The sequence below is a fragment of the Pinus tabuliformis genome, chromosome 6, assembly GCF_031772625.1.
Source record: "Pinus tabuliformis cultivar Carrire ecotype Pingquan chromosome 6, CPIR1, whole genome shotgun sequence".
In the NCBI taxonomy this organism is placed as follows: domain Eukaryota; kingdom Viridiplantae; phylum Streptophyta; class Pinopsida; order Pinales; family Pinaceae; genus Pinus; species Pinus tabuliformis.
The window spans coordinates 356,893,695-356,917,090 of NC_142292.1; the positions used below are offsets into that span (position 1 = coordinate 356,893,695).

At 39.9% G+C, this 23,396-nt stretch overlaps 1 pseudogene across 1 annotated transcript in view; it reads right to left on the reverse strand.

Moving 5' to 3' along the window:
* Positions 1 to 23,396, reverse strand: part of LOC149258786 (subtilisin-like protease SBT6.1) — a 303,764-nt pseudogene that overhangs the window by 158,060 nt on the left and 122,308 nt on the right. The window contains exon 4 of the transcript XR_016256954.1: positions 15,845 to 15,961. The product of XR_016256954.1 is annotated as a subtilisin-like protease SBT6.1 (transcript). The remainder of the gene's footprint in view (positions 1 to 15,844; positions 15,962 to 23,396) is intronic.

A 23,396-nucleotide genomic window follows, 5' to 3' on the forward strand; every position in this document is an offset into this window, starting at 1 on the left:
CTGTTGAGAAATCAATAGTCTTATAGATTAGGGATGATTTCTCTTACTTGGTAATTACTAGTGAATTTGTTGGCTTTCTTTGTTAATTTTTTATGTATTTCATCAAGCAATTACCAAAAATACAAAATCATGAAGATCACAAGAGACAAGAAGACAAATATATAGGCTCCAAGCCAGGGCTAAAACCCCACAAGGTGGGGAACCCATAAAAATACTCTTCTTATAGAATCAGATCAAAGTGAGATATCCAACACCCAAAACCAAGACCAAGATTGCAACAAAAAACCCAAGTCAGCCCTCCAAGTCTCTTCTACCAAATCAAAGTCATCAAAATCAACACTGGTCATATCTTTGAATTCTAGTCCATTCCTGAAATTTCAGCCTCCTTGAAATCTCGGGCCCTGAAATTTCGGCCCTATAAGTTCAAACCTGCAATATGTTGGAATTTGTAACTAGTTTCGATCTTCACAATTGTCATTTGTCTTATGTCATAATGTATTTCTTATGTATTGATCAAAAGATGAAAGAAAATGTAAAAACGAAAAAATATTTATGGAGCATGGGTTTCATGCTTGTTCGTTCAATAGGTCAACCATCCGTTGTATGCTTTAGGTTTGTGTCTAGAGTCAAAATCATTAAAGACCCTATTGGGCACTTGTATCAATGTAAAGAAATAAGATTTTGTAATTAAATGTGTCTAAAGGACTCTTAGAGATCAAGTCGGCCAGCCTGTTCATGTCGACCTAGAGTGGGCTTAATAAGCCACTTGGAAGGGCTATATATAGAAGGATCTTCGACTTCATGAAGGACAATTGATACACACACATTTTATCTGATCTGCGGTTTAGGAAGGAAGTGCGAGGAAGTCAAAAAGAAGCTTGTATATCTTGGTGTCTTCTGATCAGAGGTTTGGAAGGTATGCGAAGGTCTTAGAAGGAAGAACAAATCCAGCGAAGGTGTCAAGTTCTATGAAGTTCAGATCCCTGTCTTATGCATGATCCGAGAAGGCTTGAAGAGCATTCCTGTGAAGAGAATTCCTATAAAGATCCTACTGAATGTCTGGTTGGTCGACTTGTATCTTGAAGGGAGCTAAGAAGTCTTGTTTGGTCTTGGTAGTCTCCTTTGAAGTTGATAAGAAGTCTGATGGGTTTTCCCCTTGGTGGGTTTTGCCCTGGCATAGAGCCTATATCTTGTGTTCACTTTTGTTTTGGCATTTATTTGATGATGAAAAACATAATCAAGTTAAGAAGAACCTAAATCACAAGTAAATGTCATGTAAGGAAAACATTCAAGTTAATTAAGCTGCCATATCAGTTTTCCAACATGGTATCAAAGCTAAGCTCAGTAGTGTAAAGGCAGCTAGAAAATCACATTGAATAAAGAAGAAGGGTCTTAGGCCTAGTCTTGAAGGCCGAGCTCCTTGAAGAAATTCCAAGCTAGAAAAAGAGCAGATTTCTGGGCATATTTACAAGCTTATACCTCTGCAATTAGGGCCGCAGACTAGAGCTCAAAAGTCAGAAGTTCGAAGATACCAAGAAGCACCTTTTGAGAGATCTGAAGGGCTAGACCATTAGCCTATTCAAGACCGAGTTTCTTGAAAGGAAGAACGAAATTCTGGGCATAAATCTAAAGTTCTGTGCATGAAGTTTAAGGTCTGAAAATTCCTTAGAGATCCGAAATTTTGAACTTCTGTATATTGTTGCAGAGGTGACCGAATCACAAGATTGGAGTATCCTTTGTAGAGAAGTCCCCATATCAAGCAAAGAGTTTACTTGTCAAAAGAACTAAGATCGATCTGTTGAGAGGCATTGTATGCCTGTTTTAAAGCTACAGCCACCATTGAAGAAAAGGAACTGAGATTCCTGTGATAGAAGACGCAGATCTGTGCATATATATATATATATATATATATATAAGGAAGGACAAGCCTCAACAGTAGCATTAAAGTTGACCTTGTCTACTTCAGTGATCATCAGAAGGTCACAGTCTCATTCTCAGAAGTATATATTAGACTTTAACGAGGCCTGTAGCAGCCTCTCCCTCCAACAAATTGTGCCATTGTGAAAAAGATCAAATCTGCATTCTTTTGAATAGGGACCAAACCTATTGTTGAAAACAAAGAAAAGAAAATTCTGTGGAATTATTCTTGTTTGGCATTTCAAAGTCTCGTTGAAAGAAATACTTGAAAGAAGCAGTTGGAAAATGATCAGCATTGGATCCACTTCAATAAAGGTTTAAAAGTTTGACAAAGAATATGTCATCTCCAAGAAAAGATGGGTACCAGACCTATTCTGAGGGGATTTTTTTTGTAAAATTCTTGAAGATTGGTAGAGGAACCACACTTGAAAGGACAGAGCAGTTTACTATTATTTGACACTTTCAAGATCACTGGAAGTCCATCTTTGGCTTTGGCATCTTGGAATCAATGGGAAGATCATGCTAGCTATGGATGTGAAAATACCTTGGACAATGTAATCAAGAAGAAATCTTTGCAGCAGACTTCTTGCAATCACGAAGGACTAAGGTATGTGGTCCTTGACTTTGAGGTACCTATAATTTTTATGCATATAGGGTCTAACATGAATTGCATTAGGGTTTTTGGGACATGTTTGGTTCTAGGGTTTGTTGAAGATTATTGGTAACTAGGATTTTGTAAAACCCTAGTTGATACTTGGAAACCCTAGTCAAGTGAGAAACCCTAATCCTAATATATTTGTTTCCTCATAAAAACCCTAATTTTTGGATTTTAGGGTTTGTAGGTAGTCTAAGGTAGTCAAGGGTGTATGGCAAATCTTAGTAAGGGTAGAAATGAATTTTGGATTCAAACCCTAGGGTTGATGATTCAAAGGGAACTATCTAAGAACTTAGGGTTTGAATCTAAAAATCCTAGGAATTCTCCTTCAAAGATACCGTGGTATCCCTAGATTGTCAAAGTTATAATCATGTTCTTGTATTTGTATATTTTGCTTGGTGGTACTTCTCATAATGTAGGTATATGGCTAAGCAAAACCGATCTTATGCTATGAAGAGCATGATGAATGGAGGGAACTGTAAAGACCCTGAAGGAACTGTTACCCACCACCTCTGAGTGACATCCATAGGAGAAATTTTTCTCCTAGAGGGTCCTCAGTTGCAATGTTGCATTAATCGTTATCGGGATAATATCGGCGCGAGGAAAAATCGGAAAAAAATTGTAATTATCGGGAAATAATCGGAAATAATCAAGGAAAAATCGTTTGGTACAAAAATATTCATTTTTTTCATTTTTTTCAATTTTTTTAATGTCTAAACCATCTACAACATAAAATAAATACATTGACACGTAGATATGATAAAAGAACAAATATATAAGATGTTTAATATCATTTCTAGCGCTAAAATCACACATAACATTGAATCATGTCCTGAATAGTAAGTCCTGACTGCTGAGTCCCAATTCAGCCTCAAAATATCAACAAAAAATATAATAATGTATCTCATCATGTCATAATGTCATATACAATAAAATGAAGAAAATAACTTAGACAATAAAATGAAGAAAATAACTAAGTCTAATCCTATTGATTTCCTCTGCCCCTCTTGCGAGAAAATGCCACAGCTTTCCCTTTCCCTCTAGATGTAGATGCTGGTGCTGGTGGAGTTGGCAGTGGAGTCTGCTATGCTCTAGAAGCTGAAGAACTAGAAGCAGGAGCTATAGGAGGTAGACCACGTCCTCTACTGGTGGCAGGGGTAGCCCGGGCAGGTGGTGTCACCTGGAAACATTACAATCTCCCAATCCTAAAATCCTGACAAACTGATCAGTCTGCTGGATTTTGAATGAAATCTAAAATTCTACTTTCTCCATATGAAATCCAATGAGGCCGAAACCACTCTCAAACATCCTGAGTCATTTCATGGTAATGTTAAAAATTTAAGTAAAATGATGAAAATAAAGATTAAGGAGAATAACATTACCATGAATAGCATATCAATACTAGGGCCTAGACTTAATCATTAAGCTGCCCCACTCAAAAATTATTTGTTTCTTTCAAAAAAAAATGCATTTCGAACATTTAGCATCTCTTATAAAACCTCGCTGCCCCGACTGCCCGCGATAATTTCCGATTTTATCGCGAAAAATCGCGATAATTTCCAAAAAATCGGTCAAAACAAATATCGGCGATAATTTCGAATAAAACTCACAATATTTTCGTTCTACTGAAAAACTCGCGATAAAACGATAAAATCTCGATAATATCACGATTTTCACAACACTGCTCAGTTGGTAGCCAACAACCCCTTGTAGCCACCAAATAGCTCGATGTGCCACCATCTCTACCGTTTGAGCCAGCGTTTATGTACCCTCACTCATCTGTCATGATCATATGTTTGAAGGTGGGACTTCCAAGCCCGAAGGTATTACTTTCATTATGTAGTTGGGTACTTTTGTTTACTTATCATGGACAATTTTGGGCATGGACTAGTGAGGGGATTCGACGGAAAGAATGGGCCTAGTTTGTATTCTTATTTCCTATGTCCAACTTGGTGGTTGTCCTTGTATCCTAGTCCCATGGGATCTCCTTTATTGGCTACTAGCTTTAGGAGGGCCACTACATGGGAAATCTTGATCTTGGTTGCATGGTCTCGCTTCTTGACACCATATACATCACTCCCCTCCGCTCATTATAACCCCTTTTCATATATTTCCCATCCGAGTCCACATTTGTCCACTAGGTCCACAAGGAGTTAGCCTCCCCCTCCCCTTGTCCACACTTTGGGTCGGGCCTGGAACGATGCCCCAAAGGTTGATGTAGCTAAAAAGAAAATAAAAAGCATAATTTGGCCACTCTCAATAGGAAATGTACCATAAAATGCAAAAGATGGTCGGGACATACAAATTTAGCACGTGGGCAAAAGCCAAACATGAGCTCTACCCCCATCGTTATGGCCATCACCCTGGTTCCTAGGGCACCTTATATTGTCCCCCTGCATCATTAAGGAACCCATGATTGTCCCAAGCCCTGGTGGGCAATGAACTGCCCAACCTTAAGGGGGTATTCACTGCTATATTATTCACATCATTATCTCATCCCTTGGAGCCCCAAGCAGTTATAAAAAGAAAAATCAATAAAAGGCAAAAAAGCATATGAAGAAGGGTGGAAAAACAAAGGTCGGGGTAACTCATGTACCACGATTGCTCCCTCCTAAATCTATATGCCCACGTGTGGACTTCCCTTATCATAACTACCCTTGAACTGTGGCAAGTGGTTTAGAGCCTCCCCCTCATGCCCCACTCCATTCCATCATTATATCACATGACTCCTGCCACTTGAGGGATGTACCATGGACTTTTCACTCCCTTAGAGTTTGAAACCACATAATAAGGTCCTTTGTTAACCTCCTTCTTGACCTTGGAGACACCTATACACCCTAATGTTGAAGAAAGTGTAACTAAGTTCGGTCTTGATAATGGAATGATCTTTGTAAATGATGTAATAAAAGAGAATAAATTATTTTTTGTATAACTTGCTACATGGGTTTCATGAGCAAGAAGTGTCATTAGGTCAAAGACTTCTTCTTGATGTCTTTAGGATTTATTAATATGTCAAAGAGTCATGTCATTTATAAAGAAGCTCCTCATGATCCTATGTAAATGTATACAAGTCTACAAAAGTGTGTAGTAGCCCTCCAAAGACCAAGATCAATCCTCCATTAGCAAGCACAAGAAGTCTGCAAGCAAAACGTTAAGAAGGTCATCATGTCGGCTTCAAAAATGAATTAAATATATATTTAAATATCACGTCGGCTCAATATAAGGATATGTCGGTTCACTTGACAAGTTGGCTCATTTTTTAGGACAAACCACTATAAATGAGAGGCATATAACTCGCATTCTCTTCTCTGAAATTTCGGTTGGATATGAGGTGCAGGAAGGAGATCTCGGTTGGGTACAGGATCTCGGAAGACCTCATCAATTTCGGTGATGATCACAGTGATAGTCCTCTCCTCCTCAGTGGTGCTCATTTCAGTGAAAGGGATCACAGTCATTGTTTTCCTGTGGCAAAGAAGATCTCCAGAATCCTACAACAGTACTAACAATCTCAGCATGATTGTGACAAGCAAAATCTCGGAGTATATCATAGTGAGAAAATTCGGATCTGTCTTCTAGCAACCTCGACATACTAATCCAAGTGGTATCTCTGTTGTAGTCTCGGCATAATAAGAAGCAGTGACTAGGGTTACAAGAAGTAACAAGGGTTACATCCTCGACATAATTATTATGGTCTCGAAAATCCTACAGTTTCAATATAGAGGATCACGATGATCCCACAATAAGCACATATACCCTCTTGGCATACTCTCAATCACAGTTGTAATGATATTGACATTCCAGATAGACGCAACATATGATGACTCATATCTCAGTCGTATACTTGATGCTTACTGTAATCACAGTCGTAATATATTCGTGATAAGGAGGGATCTTTGTGATACGTTCTCATACACAGTCTTGATCTTGGCATATATGGTTGATTATAGGATCATGATTTTGATCTTGATATAACTCTCATATCTCAGTGATCTCATTGTCTTGGTGGTATAGTAATGATCTCAGTGGTACTGTTGTGAAGGTCTCAGTGTTGCAGCAATAGTGATCTCAATGAAAATACATCAATGATGATCTCGGTGAAGGAGCAACAAGGATGATCTCAGTAAAGGTGCAGCAGTAGTGTGATGACATCAGTATAGCAGCAGTAATGATGTTGATCTCAGCAGTGACAGAGAAAGGGATTGATGTCTTGGTCTTGGAGTGGCAAGATGGGTCAAGGGTCATTGTCTTGGTATTCGTCAATTGGAATTTCTATAAGATGAATTTTGTGCAGGTTTTCCTCTCCAAGAGGGAGAGGTTTTGGCCCTGGCAGAATGCCAAACATCTTGCGTTCTTGTCTCTTTGTTTTTGATATGGGGTCCAAGCCCTTCAGAGGGTCATATTGGCATTTGTAGGGTGTGCGTTGAAAGCCACGAGCCTCCACTATAGCAGAGAGCAGATAGCCATGTCATGGGATCCTTCAGTACCATCATTGCTCGTTCGGGTTCCACTTATTTGATGATGATGATGCACCTTGACCACCTTGCCTAGCCATTTACAAACTTGCACCACACACTTGGCAGTTGATCTTGGGTCTAGACGACGTTGTGTCTCACCGTAGGAGACAAAGGGAGGGCTTGCATCATTGTTCCATCCCTTACAGACGGAGTACAGGTTTGTTCGATCCACTTGGAGACCCATGAGGATGTAATTGTACCCCCAAAGCCACTTGGGAGCACCACAGGTCATTTGCTTGGAGATCAAGGGGCCATCCCCTTTGTCACTATATTTGGAGCCCTTCCAGTGATTCTGGCACATATTGGACTCCACTTGGCCTTTCAATGGCCCCCAAACTACTTATCTATCATTTTGGCTCTCTTTAGAGGCTTATTTTTCATGTTATGGAGCTTTCTTGGCGGGCTTGTCACCAAGTAATGTTATTTGGCACATTATTTTATTGTTAGGGGGAACATTAGGCCTAATTAGGCAAATCGAACCCTTAGAGGATTATATATATTGATGAGAGGATCATTCTATTCCTCATCATCACTTGAATTTGTATCTCTCTCTTCTTGAGAATTTCGTTACAGCTATTGATGGACGAATTGGATGAATATTGATGCATTTCGATGTTTGGATATCTTTCTTGGTCTTGGAGCTTCAATTTTGTGTCTACTCGCTATACTTGTAAGTGCTTTTTCGTGCTCTATCTTTTCTCTCTTGTGTATGTGTATAATGTATGGAATTTTCATTGATGAAATCTGAAATTTTGCCCTAGTTTGATGCGAATTAGTCAAATTTTGATCTTGTGAGGGTTTTGCATATGTTACATGTTTGGGTATAGTGAATGATGTTGATTTTTGGTAGCATCGGATGTGCTCTAGCCATGAAATTTGGTGGAGAGGCTAAGGCACATGAGATCTCCAAGACCCAGAAATTGTTTGGGGAAATTCCACCCAGATGGAGAGATATTAAAATAATTAATATTTATAATGAGGTTCCTAAGTCTAAACTTAGGAAAATTAAAATATTAATGTGTATTAATATAAAATCGGTGAGAAAGTTCTAAATAACGAGGATCAAGCCAAATCTAATCTTAGCTGTTGATTAGGGACTTAATCTTGGTCGTTGAATCGTCAACAGGAAAAGTATAAGAGGAGGCTTGAGGGTCAGTTGGAGATACACCAAGTTGATCACTCAATTCGATTTTTTGGGGCAGGGTTTGCTGAGAAATCGAGTTAGTGATCTATTGCAGCGAGGGGTAGTTCGGCAAGAGGCCAAGAATACATAGCAGAGAGGCAGAGAAAGTGTTGGAGAGATAGTGCAGAGGCAGCCTAGGTTGACGCAAAGGCTTAGAGGGCCAGCGCAGAGGATGCAGGAGGCCGAGAAGCTAACGCAGAGGCTAGCAGAGCTAACGCTAGGCTGAAGGAGTTGCGCTGTGGTGTTTCTGTGGGGCAGACTGAGAGCTAAGAGGCAGACACAGAGTCGTAGAGGGTGACGCAGTTCTTGGAGGGTAACGCAGTTCCGGAAGTTAGCTTGGAGCAGCTTTTGTTGTCCAGCTAAGGAACAGTTGAAGTCACTATGGGGCTAATCATCCGGTTGCTGAATTAGCTAGAATATCTGTCTCCAGGGCAAGGTACTTCTGCCAAGGAAAATCTCTGAAGTGTGAGCCAATCGTGGCACCCTAGTTGTATTCAGAAATCTGCATAATGATAAAAACCCTCATATCTGCTGCACCGGTTTTCCCGCATTGGGTTTTTCCGAGGACGATTGTCCAAAAATAACGGTGTCCCTTGTGTTGTCTCAGTTTATTTCAGTTGTTGATCTGTATGTTTGTGAAGGCTACAATTGTGTTTATTTCGATATTTATGCATATAAATAACTTGTTAATGTAAAGAACAAGTAGGAGATAATAAACCAGATATTGCAGTAGGGGTTTCTCATGTGTTAAATTTAGAATTTTTCACATGGTATCAGAGCGATTGCAGATCACAGGACAACTGAAGACGCCAGTAGGAGAAATTTGAAAAATTTGCAGCAAAAGCAGCTGTCTCAAAAGACAACGTTGTTCTAGAACTGAAGCAGCAAGAGGAGAGGTGACACATTGCTTAGAGGATGACGCAGAGCTTGCGTCAGCATTTCGAGCCAAGAGAGGGGCCAACGCAGAGTCAAAGAGGGGTAGATGAGACCTACACAATGCCCGATCATCTTTCTTAGCCAAGAAGGATCGACCTTGTGGTCAAGAGGAGTAGATTCAGCCCAAGCTGTGATTGCTCAGAGCCTGAAGGGCTCAAATTCTTCAGTTGCCAGGGCTAAGTGAGCTATGCAGATTGTGGTTTGAGGAGGTCATGGGACGCTATTTTTGTCTGTACACAACAGTGTTTAAGGAGACGAAAACAAAGTAGAGGGAATCACTACCTCGACGGATTTCTAGCCAAGGAATCCAGATCCAAGTTGCATTCGCAAGGAGGATTGGAGAGAAGAGGTTTGACAGTTGGCCAGAGGATTTCTAGGAGGGAAATTAGGACTCAAAGGGAGTCTAGAAGAGGAGCAAACATGGCAGTGAATGGATTGAGGGATCAAGATAGATTGGATGGGGCTTCCAATTTTGTCATCTAGAAGGCCAGGATCCTGGCAATCCTAGATAAACATCGCATCAAGGACTATGCCTTGAAAATCGTAGTTATCCGAGTTGACTCAGCTGCTAATGAAAAGTTACAAGTATGAGGAGGCCGAGGCAAAGGCAAAATGCATGATTCTTGACAGGGTCAAAGATCATGTCATACCACATATCGCTGAGGAGAACATAACAAGGGAAATGTGGGAAGCCCTGACCACCTTGTACCAGGGCTCTTCCGTGTAGCGGAAGATGCTGTTAGAGAATCAACTGAGGTCATATCAGATGTAGAAAGGAGAAGAGATAGATCTCTTCCTCCTCAACTTGCAAGGAATTCACGACCAGCTTACTTCTGTGGGGTCTACACTGCATCCAGAATTTATGGTCAGGACTGCTCTGAATGCAGTCTCCGAGGACTGGGAGTTTGTCCAAAGCATTTTGGGCAGAGCTACTCTCCCTATTTGGGAAGAGATGTGGGCAGCTCTTGGACAAGAAGAGATTAGGAGGTTGACCAAGGAAGGAGTAGTGGTAAGGGAGTTCAAGTCAAGAAAGAGGAGGATGATGCGGCTATAGCATCTGCGGGACAACAAGGTAAGAGGAAGAAGAAGGACATCTCCAAGGTCAAGTGCTTCAGTTGTGGGGAGCTAGGACATTATTCATCTCAGTGCCCCAGGAAGAAAGCAAGGGAGAAGCTTCCGACTAAAAGGCAACTCCAGCAAAGGCAGAGAAGGAAGTCGAGATTGATAACGATTGTGCCATGAGTGCTCATGCACCTCTAGAGAAGAGGTGGGGTGACATCGAGTTGTAGTCAGGAGGACTCCATACTAAGAGCAGGATCCTTGAGGTGACCAAACTCTTGGATCACATCCGGCTACCGGAGCCCTTAACGACAGTAGCATGATGATATGTGTCGGGTGGAGCAGCAAGGAAGGGCTAGAGTGCAGAGTTCTATAGCAGCGCAGTAGAGGTTGCAGCAGTGCTAGAGGCACAGAAGAGGTTGCAGCAGCGCAGTGGCAGCAGAGGGAGCACGGGTTAGCAGTAGAGGCAGCTTCAGCATCACGAGGCTTCTAGACTGACCGGGATGTCAGTGGTTGGGAGAAGTCAGTTACTTACTTCTTGGTAACTGAGTTGCAATGCAGCAGTTAACTGTGACAGTGCTAGGGGCAAAATGGGCAACACATTAAGAGGGAGCTGCAGTACAGATGTAGCAGTCGCAGTGGAAGTGTCATGGGCAGCAGTACAAGAAGCAATAGTGCAGGGGATGTGAGGCAGCAGGCCAAGCATCAACACAGGTACCGATGCAGAAGATCAGTGTGATGCTTCTATGGTGAAGCATTACTAGAGCACATTCCTCGCTAAGAGGGAGTGTTGATTTTTGGTAGCATCGGATGTGCTATAACTATGAAATTTGGTGGAGAGGCTAAGGCACATGAGATCTCCAAGACCCAGAAATTGTTTGGAGAAATTCCACCCCGATGGTATGAAAGAGGACTCCAATGCAATAATCATCTCCATCATATGAGCTATCCTAAGGTGGAATTTGGCTCTAGTTGCCAATTTTAACACTCCCTCTCAACTAGGGAGAATTCTACCTACCAATCATCATGCCAACCTGTCATCCTATACCATCATGCCATCACTGCTCTGGTCTACTCTGTTAAACCATGAAGTAATAATGAAGAAAAAGTGATCGAGAGTGCATCATACAACTCTCCACTTACTAAAGTCAGTCCTTGATCCCAGATCAAGTTGTTGAACACCATGCATCCATCAGTAGTGCTATAGTCCTTAACCAACTTTTCCCAACTCATTGGCCAGATGAGAGGTACTTCCCATAAGTCCCGCACTCTATGAGTAGGATGTATGTCGAAGCATCAACAAGGGAAGGTGAACCACTCATCCTGCTCACATTCCATAGGAGAAGGTGAACCACTCATCCTACATGCATGTGTTTGGGTAGGGGAAGGTGAACCACTCACCGTACACACATGTCAACCATAATGGGGTATCACAAGGGAAGTTGAACCACTCACCTTGTATCCAGCACACCACTAAGGGAAGGTGAACCATTCACCCTATTGCCGCTCATAACTAACTCCAAGAAGTACCCCATGCCCCCAAGAGCTCCCAAAGCTCTGTGTCCAACTCATACGGGACCCTCATAAGAGGGTCATTCCACGACTCCAAGTCTCTCTCAGAAGGTTAAGAATTTGACCTTCCCGAGAGGCTTCGTGAGAATGTCAGCAACCTGCTCATCTGTCCTGATGTGTTGGAGCCTAACTGCTCCCCATTGTACCATATCCCAGATAAAGTGGTACCTGATATCAATGTGCTTGGAGCAGTCGTGGAACACAGGATTCTATGATAAATGAATCGCACTCTGGTTGTCGCAGAAGATCACGGTCGTATCTAGCACGTGCTCAAATAGCTCACTTAATAGCTTCCTCAACCTGACTGCTTCACAATAGGCCATACTTGTAGCAATGTATTCGGCCTCCGTGGTGCTTAGGGCAATCAATTTATGCTTCCTACTCATCAAAGATATAGAAGCAGACCCCAAAGAGAAGCAACATCTAGACGTGCTCTTATGATCCACCACACTGCCAGCCCAATCAACATCTGTATATCCATGTAGCCTCAAATCCCTGGCGGTGTATCTCAGTCTATGGTGGATTGTGCCCCAGAGATATCTCAAAAGATTCTTGACAACAATCCAATGAATGTGATGAGGCTCAACCATATATTGACTCAACGTGTTCACAACAAAGCATATTTCCGAATGGGAGTTGACCAAGAACATCAGTGTCTCCACAAGTTGATGATACTTGGTAGGATTTGCCAATCTGCGTCCAGGAGCACTTCCACATAGCTTCTTAAAGTTGAGTTCCATTGGAGTAGTCACAGACTTGCAGTCCACCATCCCACATCTCTCAAGTAGCTTCACAACATCTAAGAAAGGAAAATCTCACTTGGCTTTTGCTAGGCCTCCAACCCTAGGAAATAATGCATCAGTCCTACGTCCTTCATCTCTAATTCGGAAGCCAACCAACTCTTGCATTGATGAATGAGAGGGTCATCACCTGTCAGAAAGAGATCATCAACATAAAGGACAAGAATGAGAGGTCTGTCCTTTTCAACCTTGAAGTATAGGTTCGAGTCAACATCGCTTCAACCCACAGAGGGCTTTGTTCAACATGCATACATGTGTCTCATGATCTTGAACCTCGAACCCCTCGGGTTATTCCACATATACTTCCTCCTTAAGCAAACCATACAAGGCAGTTTTGACATCCATCTGATGAAGCTTCCATCCTTGCGAGGCAACAGGGGCTGTGATAGAACAGATGGTGGTATATCAGGCAACTGGTATAAATATCCCATCGTAGTCTACTCCTTCCTTTTGAAAGAAGCCTTAGCTACAAATTTGGCTTTGAATTTCTCAGCACTCCCATTAGCTCCATGTTTGATCTCTTAAAGTCATTTTGAAGTGACCACAGACTTATCCTTGGGTCCAGGAATCACATCCCAGACATGTTCCTTTCTTTCCAGATGCATCTAGTTTGTTCTTTTCTCTTTCGGCACATCAAAGTATACATGACAACCAAAAATTCTAAAATGAGAAACATCAAGTTTCTTACCGTTGAATACTTATTCGGGTGTCTTAAAGTCCAAAGCTTGATGTGGGCATCGATTTTGGACATACACAACAATGTTGGCAGCGTCTCCCCATAAGAACTTCGGAAGACCTTGATCATGAAGCATAGCCCAGGTGGTGTCAATGATAGTATGATTCTTCCTTTCGGCAACACCATTTTGTTCAGGAGTATATGCATTGGTAGTCTCCCTCTTAATGCCGACTTCTCTACAATAGTCTTTGAATTCCTTAGACTCATATTCGGTCCCATTATCGGTCTTCAGAATTTTGATCTTCTTCCCTGTTTGATTCTCGACCAAGGCTTTGAAGGAAAGGAACCATTTGAATACGTCGTTCTTCTTCTTTAAGAAATAGATCCATGTCTTGCGAGAGGAGTCATCCACAAAAATAGCATAATATAAATATCCACCCAAAGGTGTCACTTGAGGGGAATGGTCCCCTTGTATGTTTTCCAGCTTCACATCCTTGACAAACACCTTCATGATTCAAGTTGAATTCGACATCCCTGTGACCATCTTCCTTACATCGGGTAAGGATTTGAAATGAAGTGAGCAAATCTTCAATGCCATAATTCGGATTGAAGAGAGGTGTTAATACCTACATAGTATGTAAACATACTCCTTAAAATCTTTGGGCAAGAACTTTCAGAAAGAACATATTTTGAGGGCAAGGTTTAAAGAAGCACCAGGGTTGCGGCAAATAAAACTGCAAAGAAGCTTAAGTTATGTTTTAGGAAGGGTCGGACTTACATGAGCAACCCTGGGGGCTCAACCACCGCCAGACTGCAATCCTGGGCACTCCTATAGCAAAATCTCATACCAATGAGAAAAAAAATAAGGGTATTTATGCAAGCCCAGGGACTGCATGACACAATTTCATCACATGCAGCTTGATTTGGTAAATAGAACAGAAAAAATCCCAAGAGGGATGTTCTCACAAAACTCCCAAGCAGTGGCTGTTGTTGATATTCATTACAAAGAACTTTGTATTATGAAGCTGTAATATCAATAGGATAGCATCAGGGCCTGGTATGCCAATTAATAGAAGACATACAATACAAACCTTCAAGGCCTCTTTGGTGGAACCATTGTTAGATGCTTTTCCAAACAGAAAACAAGCAATAGGAACAGGAAAAAATAATGTTGACAACAACATTAGCATTTGCATAAACAGCACTATTATCAGGGAGTACCTAAGCCATAAGTTACTTGCAGATGCCCTATGGGCAAGAACCTCTGCCATCCAAGGGTGGCCCAATCTAGGTAGAAAAAAGGAGAGCTAGAAAATCCACAGGAAGGACATAAAGAAAGCAAAGGGAGAATACAACATACACCCACACACCTACAAACCCTCATGCCAGATTTATGTACACTTGTTTTTATCTTCACTTACATCAGCTATTTTTGGTCATTAACAACATTAAAATATTTTCTCTCTTTCCCTCTTCATTTTGATCTGTTGAGGGATCAAGCTTAGTAAAGGCATGCCTGAAGAAGCATGAACTTAAGCCCAAGGATATCTGCAACAACAACTTCTTTACAAGTTCCACAACAGATTTGGATGTAAATGGTTGGAAAGATAACACAAACATTGTAGTTACCTAGATCCAACAAGAGTTAACATAGATCCCCACCCACCACATTTTACCATCCACGATCATCTATAAAGGAGTTTATCAAGCAAGTCACAGGCCACTTTAATGTTCAGAGAGACTTGTAGGCATAGCTTCTAACTCTGGCCATGTTTCCTCAATCTCTCTTGCGTTAGACATGCAGCTCCATTTATATTCCAATCCTTCCATCCCACTGAAATAGTTTCTACCAATTCATTTTATTATCAAAATGTAGAAATACTCTAGGTCATTTGTCAGACATTAATAAAATCATATTATATTATCATATCTAGATCATAGATAACTCCATGTAATTCCCCATGCCACTACTGTAAATGATGTATATGTAAGTTCCATTTACAAATTTGGATCCCCGTTTCTTTCTTTCTGCAAAGAAAGTTCTCCAGGATCAAATACCAACTTACTTATACTTTGAAAAGGTTTGCATGAGGATTCAAATTGAATTCCATTTTGACAAACAATAGTTTGAACAGATATACTGCATACATTTAGTTTGAACAGATATACTGCATACATTTTTTCTTCCAAATTCACCCTGCTAAACAAAGAATTGTTCAGTATGTATATATAATCATGTTCAGTGTATTATGTTCTTTGTTGTAATAGCTTGCAAGTATAATATATGGTATATCACAATAGAAAATGTTGGATACAGAAAGTACTTTCATTCTATTTTCAGAAAATCAGAAACAGTAGAAAGCCCAAACTAAACAAAAATTGGCTTCACTATATTTCAATTGACAGACTCCCAAGGACAGATCTCTGTTTGAGATTAAAACACCCTCAGGGTGTATCATAAAACTCTTGCCCTAAATGCCAAGCAAGTTTTACTGAAAACAACACCTGCAATACAAGTAGAAGACTCTTTACCTTCTCCACAAACGGGCGGTCCAGGTAATCAGGGCCCCCAATGCTCAAGTTCAACACATTCATCCCAGTTGCAATAGCATAATTGAATGCGTCAAGGAACCACGATGTGTATGAAACCTGCAACCAAGCTGAACAACAATCCTCTCATCATCTAGGAATGTCTACTAACTAAAATGAAATGAAAGGAGAACTGCAAAAAGGTTATAAGGATATAATAACTACAATATTAAAACAAAACAAAAAGAAGGTAGCAAAATGAATTCACCAATCCGATCAAAATGGCATGAAAATTCTGTTGGGTCTGAATCCATCTAATGTTGCAAGTTTCCAATTGAAAATGAGACAAAGTCAATCAGAATATAGCGTGTGAAGTATCCACATCACTGAAAGAAATAACAATACAAGAAACCATCACAACATCATTCACAAAAGCATAAGCATTGAAACTCCTTCCAACTCAATATATGTATAGATACATGTATGGTTACCATAATCATACCCATTTCTTTTAAACATAACCAAGAATTTTGTATTAATTTAAATCTGCATCTGGATTGCAGATTTGCATCAGTATTTGTGAAGCGAACAAAGTTCGTACTTCAGGTTAAATACTCCAAAAGACATGGAACACGTAGGTCTCCATTGAGGATACAAGAATATATATTAAATGTATGAATAAGAATGATGATACAAATGAGAGTGAAGGGGCCTGCTTATATACTAGGCAGTGCCTCTTCATGGAAAGTCATGTCCCATTTAGACATGCCTCTTCAGTATTAATTACTAATTAACTAATCGTTATTACAATTATCCTCATTATTTATATTTATATTATTTATATATATTTATTTGTAACATTGCCTTCCTCCTCAAAAAAGCTTTGTCCTCAAAGCTTGTTGATGCAAAAGGCTTGATCTCTTTTTCGGTTTCAAATGTCTTCTCGTCTCGGCACTGTCATCTTCGTTGATACAAGTTGATATGATCTTCTAAGTGACAAACAAAATTGTCGCACTAAGAAGGGATCAAACCATCCTAGATTAATCTTTTGTGGAATATTCTGATCACTGGAATTTTGTAACGAATTGTCATCATAGGACTGGATTGAGGTTACATCAATATTCTTTGGAACATCAGTTTGTTGTTTCTGTTCTGAATGGTCCCAATACGTAGCTTGGTTGAGTTGTCTACTCTCATGATTCGGATGTCGATAGGGAACTTTTTTGGTTTGACTTTCCCTTATTAGGTGTGTGGAAATTTTTTGATTTTCTTCTTGTGAGGATGTTGTTGAGTTGGTTACAAAACCTTCACTTGGGATGTTCATTGTCTGAACTGCAACATTTAAGTTTGTATTTTCTTCAACTTGCTTGTCTTCTTCCTGAGTTGTGACATTCACTGGATCGGTATCTGTTGTTTTTTCGTCAACTTGAATTCCTACATTTGATGCTTCCTTCTCGATAAGTTGTTGTACCTTGTTTTCTAATGACTTCTTATCCTTCTTAAGCTTCTTAATTTGCGTCAACAATTTTTCACTATGGTTTTTAAGCCGAAAAACTTCTTCATTTTTGTCAGCAGTGATCTTGTCAACTTCTCCTTGCATATTTTGTAAAACTTTTTTCCTTCTTGAAAAATTACTTTTGTAATATCTTGGATGTCTTCTGGTGTTACTAAATATGGCTTCACACTGACATCTTGTAGTGCTATTTTTTCTTTTTTGTAAGAAAATGTCAACCCAAGGTGAACCTAGAATTATATCACTATTGTCGCAAAATAAGGTTTTAACAATGAATTGGGAGACAAAAGTATAATCTCCAATACTTAGTTGTAGATTACTTATGTCATATTGTTTGAGACCCGTGTCAACAAAATTCGTTTCAATTATATTTGATTCAAGGATCACCAATCAGTTAACACATTTAGTACTAACAAAATTATTATTTTGTGTAGGCTCAATAGAGATGCACACATCATTTCCCGCAAGTGATCCTTTCATTTTAAACAGCATACTGACGCATATACTAAAAGTTTTAGGAAATCTCCCCTCTTTCATTTCCAACTTCGACTCAATTTCTTTCTCATCAACAATTGTCTCCATTTTGCTTTGTCAAAATGAACTTTGGGTTTTTAAAAAATAAACCTTTCTAAAATATTATTCCCCTTTTTTTAAATTATAATGCCCTTGAACTTTATAAATCTTGGCTTTATAATGTATGATTTTAATATATTTTCAAGTCTCTTTTTTTCTTTTTCTTTTTTCTTTTTTTTAACCTTTTACACAAATTAAAAATCTTTTTTTTAATATATACCCTTCCAATTGTGATGAGAAAACATGACTATGCGAATGGTCACGAGACAATTTTAACTTGGAGTATGAATGGTCACTTGGAAATTTTATACCCTTTCCAATCTTAAAAGGCACGATTAAGAATAGGGACACGACTTGAGACAAGCAGAGGCAACTCACCACTTAATTTACCAAATGGTGGCGATTTCCATACACCGATTCAAAGTGGCAATAATTATGAATTCAACAGTGTTAGCATTCATTTGGTACCTAACAACACAAGGTTATAATCAGCCCTTCGCTTTATATTAGCTAGTGGAGGATCACAGTCAAAGAATCATTATATCTAGACGGTGTCCCTATGCTTTGATGGATAATCATGTCGGGTTTTCGGGATTGTCTATTTTTTTTTTACTTAGTGTGATGTTTTCTACGAAAAATGATGGTAGCAAAATTTCCAAGTGAAGCGAACAAGAGGCACCAAGGCCACAGTGGTGTGAGCAAGGCAATTAATCAGTGGCGGCAGAGGCGTTTTGCAACAATGTTTTGCTCGCTCGCTTGCAATGATGTTTTGCTCGCTCACTGGAGGAAGAGGTCATTATTGGTGTGCGACTTGTGCATGAGCAAGAAAAACGTTGTAAAACAGGACTAGTGATGCGGTGAAATGATTACGGTGGAGTAGGAATGGGCGTGGCAAGTACGGCTAACAGAAACAGTTGTTTGTCAACAATCTGCAGTTCTGGCCCAGTGTATTTTTTTCTTAATTCTCAATTTTTTTTATAATTCTATTTATATCTTTTGTTTTGTTTTTATATATCTTTCGTTTCGATAATATATATATAATAAAAATAAAAAACAACAACAACAACAAAAATTAATGTTGTTTTTTTCAATCATTTTTTTAATACTAACTTCTTTCTTCTTCTTTTTTTATATTTTCTAGTTTTTTATTTTATTTAATATATCCTCTTTTTTTTCTTTTTTTGTATATAATGTTTTTTTCCTTTTATATTTTTTTCTTTTGACCTATTTATTTTTAATATTCTTTTTTTAATAATAATTTATTTATTTTTCATAATTTTTATTTTGTTTTTTTTCCTCTTTATATATGGCCGAATACCTGATGGCGAGACGGAGAAACTCCAAATTGTAGCGAAACGTTTGAACGACAACGAAGTTGACGACCTTCGATGGCCAAAGACCTGGATCAGAGAACGAGCTCTGTGCAGCCGCCAAAGGATCAAACTGCTCTGATACCAAATGAAGCGAACAAAGTTCGTACTTCGGGTTAAATACTCCAAAAGACTTGGAATATGTAGATCTCCATTAAGGATACAAGAATATATATTAAATGTAGGAACAAGAATGATGATACAAATGAGAGTGAGGCGGTCTACTTATATACTAGGCAGTGCCTCTTCATGGAAAGACATGTCCCATTTAGACATGCCTCTTCAGTATTAATTACTAATTAACTAATTGTTATTACAAGTATCCTCATTATTTATATTTATATTATTCGTAACAATTTGCCTTCTGGTTGAGTTCTTCTAACAGGCTAGAGGCCCGCTTTTTCTACAATGCATCAGCAAAATAACATCATGAGCCTTGATTCTAGTTGTGAATATTATATAGAAAATGGCCAAAATTTGACATGTTTTGACTTCCATGAGACTAGTGATGGGGGGATTACTGTCTTGACCCGAAGGAGAGACAGTGGAGGTTCTATCTTTAAATTAGGCAGAGGAGGACGAGAACTAATAGAGTTTGTTAAAGAGGAGGAAGACTGGAGGCCTTGTTGACCCGAGAGCTTCATATTTTCAATTTGGTTCCCAAGTGCACAAATTTCGTCCTCCATTCTTTGAAGATACAGCCTCTGGCTTACATGCCCATGGTGGTGGACCATTGTCATCATTGTGTGTATATATATATATATATATATATATATATATGACACTCTCATTTGTATCATCATTCTTATTCATACATTTTAATATATATTCTTGTGTCTCAATGGAAATTTACATATTCCAAGTCTTCTAGAGTGTTTAACTTGAAGAACGAACTTTGTTCATTCCAGTGGCATGGTTATGTGCCCGCCCGGCAAGCAGGTGTATGGTGCGATTGTTGTATTCGTTCAAGCCATAAAGGTCGTGTAGCTGGGTAGAGTGTTGCATCCCGGTAGGGGCAGCCTCCCTTTTGTAAATTATTGTAAAATTTCATAACTATAATGAAAGCTTAATATTTAAAGATTGTTGTTTTGGTCTATTGTTGGCATGATGTATTTGGTTTATGGTTATGAATTCTGCACATAACTAAACATAAGAAAGAAGAAAATAATAAGTGTAAGGTGTAGTCCAAAAGAAAAATATACTAAGTATAATGCCTCTTATCGGTGCCGCACGGTGCCTCAAACGGTGCGACTGACTCAGGGGCGTGAGAAATGGCCTCCCTAAGGCTGAAGCCATAAGATGGGAATTGATCAAGAAAAGGGAGTGTCACAGAGCTTGCGTGACAAGCCCCAGAAATCCTAGCTTTCACTGTAATCATACCTATTGACTCAAAATACTTGGAATACTTAGCATACCCTCACTAGTTATTCTTAGATGTATTAAAAATAGAAAAACATATAGTTTTTGCATGAAAATTCACTTATAAGCCAAGTCACAGGACATGTCCCTCAAGGTCTTATGTCCCGTATTCCACGTGCGAGACACAAAACGTGGCATAAAAGGTGTCGAATACGGATTTTATCATGTCCTAAAATCCTGACATGTGTTTGTGTTAATTTAGGTATGTTCTATGCTTAGAGCAATTTATTTCAATTTTCACAGTTAGCTCAAAATATTTTTATATGTTCTTCAATAGTTCAGTAGAAAGAGAGAGAGATAGTACAATTATAGCAGAAGTCAACACTTTGACTTATATAAATAAGAGCATAGATCATCTCTAAGAAGATGATACATGAGGTAGTTGAACTCAGTTGAAGACATGTTGCTTCAACTGATTCTCCAAGGTGACTCCACCCATTACACTGTTGCACCTTGTCATCGTGTTGCACCCATCATCACTATGTTGGACCTCATTACCATGTTGCACACATCATATTGTTGCAACTTAAGTTGCACCTTCCAGTACTGCAACATCTTGTTGTACTTATCATCTTGTTGCACTTAAAAGTGTTGCCTCATCCTGTACCTCACTGCGCCCACCATGTTGCATCTCATTGTAGCACTTAATATCACTGTACAGATCTTTGCAAGTGCTGCACATGCTACACTTCACTTCGTTACGATGCCCATTATTATGCAGCAGCATTCTATCTCATTGTTGCACCATGATTGCTTGTTGTCCCATGTACCATGCTCCACCATGATTGCATTTGCTGCTATCCCATTGTAATACCAACTACTGATAAGAACTTCTTGAGACACTATATACAATCTCGTCATATATGAACAGACCTCTCTGATCAAACAAGTCAAAGCATGACCCAACACAAGTTACCATAATTTTGCACTTCTTTTAGTCACTGGTTAGGGCTCCCACTGTAGCCTACAGCAACCCAACAATCATGCCCAAAACACACCTTTAATTTATGTGGCCTCCTCTCCTCTCCTCTTCAAGTTATGTGACCTCATTGTTTGAGAAGGCACCTATAGCTCTATGTTTGACCCTCAAAACAACACCTACAGACCTGCGGCCTAGTCACAACAGAACAGTCCCTTACTCGACCTGTTTCAAGAGGAATCCTTGCTAGCCCAGAACAGTCCCTTACTATTGCGGCCCTCTAGCATGGTACTTCAGCCCCCTCCTTCCAGCACTCGGTTACCTGAAAACGTCCCTTCAAACTCGTTAACATGTCTTCTTAACTGTGGTTAGGGCACCTGCGTATTTGGGCAGCATGAATAGACCTGCTATATCTCTCCTTTAGGCAGCGTAGAGGGCAGGTTGGGCAACATATAGAAGTAGGGGTCTCCTCCCTTGAATTACGGCTAGGGCATCCTCCATAGGACTTCTGCTAGGGCATCCTCCTGAGGACTGCTACTAGGGCATCCTTCTTAAGACTGTGTTTTCCTTGTTAGGGCATCATCTCTAGGGGAGCTCCCTTAGTCTCCTTTCCTCCTACATCTAGGGCTTCATCATCTAGATTTCTCTTGCCACTAAAACCCAGAACAAGTGGAGAGAAATCAAGAGTGAAGTGTGTGTAGAAATGACTATCAAGTCACTTCCTTTTATACTAAAATGTTGAGCACATGTGGGGGTTATTTGGTTGATGGCCGACCTTGACGAATTGTCCCCTAACACAAATAAATTCATATCTAAATGAATACTATTTGGAATCAGATGATCTTTAGATCAATCCTACACCTCTCGATGAGAGGAGTCCAAGAAAAATATCAGCTGCCATAAATAAGATGACCCACATGGAGTTTGGCCCTAGTTGCCAATTTTAACACTCCCTCTCAACTAGGGAGATCTCCATCCGCTGATCCATCTACGAGATTGTACTATCTCTGCCATCAGTGCCCTGCACTGCTCTGTTGAACCATGAAGAAGAATAATTGATCGAGAATGTCTCATACCATTCTCTAATGACCCGAAGTCAGTCCCATATGAAGAGAGTGTCTCATACCACTCTTACTAATCCAAAATCAATTCCAAATAAGGAAAGTGTATCATACCACTCTTATTGATCCGAAATCAGTTCCAAAAGAGAGTGATTTATATCACTCTTACTGACCCGAAGTCAGTTCCAAAAGAGAGTGTCTCAAACCACTCATATTGACCCGAAGTCAATTTCATTGATCCCAGATCAATATCATCCTAGCATAGGGAGTACGGCAGTAACACGATGCGACCATCCGTACTACTATGGTCCCTATCATCGTTTCCCTACTCATTGGCCAGATGAGAGGTACTTCCCATGAGTCCTAGAGTGCATGAGTACGATGTATGAGTACTTCCCATGAGAACCACTCATCCTGTCCATAAGTCGCCACGGGGTATCAAAGGGGAAGGTTGAACCATTCACCTTATACACAGCAAAACATTAGGGGAGGTTGAGTCGCCCTATGGTCGCTTGTTGCTACAAGTACCCCAAGCCCCCCGAAGCTCCCAGAGCTCAATGCATGCATCATATAGGACCCTCATAAGAGGGTCTCTCAACAACTCCAAGTCATTCGAGAAAGTCACAAATTTGACCTTTCCTCAGGGCTTTGACAAAATGTCTGCGACTTACACATCAATCCCAATGCGATGGAGCCTTCT